This window comes from Chiloscyllium plagiosum, unplaced genomic scaffold (assembly GCF_004010195.1).
Source record: "Chiloscyllium plagiosum isolate BGI_BamShark_2017 unplaced genomic scaffold, ASM401019v2 scaf_62560, whole genome shotgun sequence".
Lineage (NCBI taxonomy): Eukaryota > Metazoa > Chordata > Chondrichthyes > Orectolobiformes > Hemiscylliidae > Chiloscyllium > Chiloscyllium plagiosum.
In genome coordinates, this window is record NW_025142336.1 from 1 (window position 1) to 1,258 (window position 1,258).

Here is a 1,258-nt window from a genome sequence, read left to right on the forward strand (position 1 = left end):
AGGGCATTTCCAAACGACTCTTTCAAAAAGCTCGACTTGCCTGGGATGGCAGAACTGTTTGCGAATTTCCGCGCGGGAGGCGAACACGATCATGACAGCAGAGACATTTTGAAATATTTGGCAGTATCCCACACCACAGTTAATTCCCTGGGACGCAAATCCATTTTACTTTTGTTTTCAACATCAATATACAGTGGGCACCAAAACAGCATTTTCACCAGCTGCAGCATTGGAGTTGATCAGCAGAAATGGCTGTGGTGGGATTCGAACCCACGCCCCGTTCGAGACAGGAACCTGGATCCAGCGCCTTAGACCGCTCGGCCACACTACCAACCGGCTGCGCCTCCTCATTTTCTTGTATTTCCAATTGTGCTCCTGCATAACAACAGATGCAAAGTCACATGATAAGGGTTCCATGATTCCTCTCGGACTCGCACAGCTGCTGGGATGTCGTCTCGGACTCGCACAGCTACAATGTCAATTTCGCAGCAGATATTGATAGCCCATCAATCCAGTCAAAAATCAATGGTAAACTGAGTCTATCTTCTCAGACTCTTATCAGCTACAAATGTATCTGTGAGTGCTTGAGAATATGGGTTCGCTTATGATTTGGTCAAATAACCATGAGCTGCTTGACATTACTGCAATTTCGAATCTCGAAACAGGACGACTTTCACGTTTACACGGAACACGAAACACACCGGACTACAGGGAAAATGCACAAACCTGAGCAGGCCTAAATCCACATCATACCGTGCAGCATCGTTTCAGTCACTGTGTCTGTTTTTTTTTCAGACTAAGAGTCCCAAAGAATGTTCTCCATCCTAAAATCAGAGGTAACATTACAATCCGAGAACGACAGATCACATTGTGAGAATGCTCTGACCTCGGAGCCAGTTCTAGAAGCCACTTTCCTTGCCTTTTACCTTAACCGTGTAATGTGCTGCAGAGATGTTCACACCTGGACATGAGCCACATGGATACCAATTGCGTTGGAAACCTATGTGGGAATCGACGACAAGCGACTCAATAAATTTTGTTAAATTCCATGGTGCTTTTTAGAAATGCAGTTTCTGTTCACCTCAATATAAAAGCCAGTTTCTGAACATAGTAACAGAAGTCACAAGGTAATTACCTCACGCCACCCTCACTCCGGAAGAGGTGCTAACTGCCCTTGAGTGCTTTTGGTTCTCGATGTGAAGAGCTTTCACGCCTGAGTCACCTTGACGTCTCTGGTTGCTGAGTGAATCACAAAGAA

General features: G+C 45.5%; 1 non-coding gene across 1 annotated transcript; it reads right to left on the reverse strand.

Moving 5' to 3' along the window:
• Positions 1-249: 249 nt before the first annotated feature.
• Positions 250-331, reverse strand: trnal-cag. Its single transcript has one exon. It is a non-coding gene; the product is annotated as a tRNA-Leu (tRNA).
• Between the last annotated feature and the right edge of the window lie 927 nt (positions 332-1,258).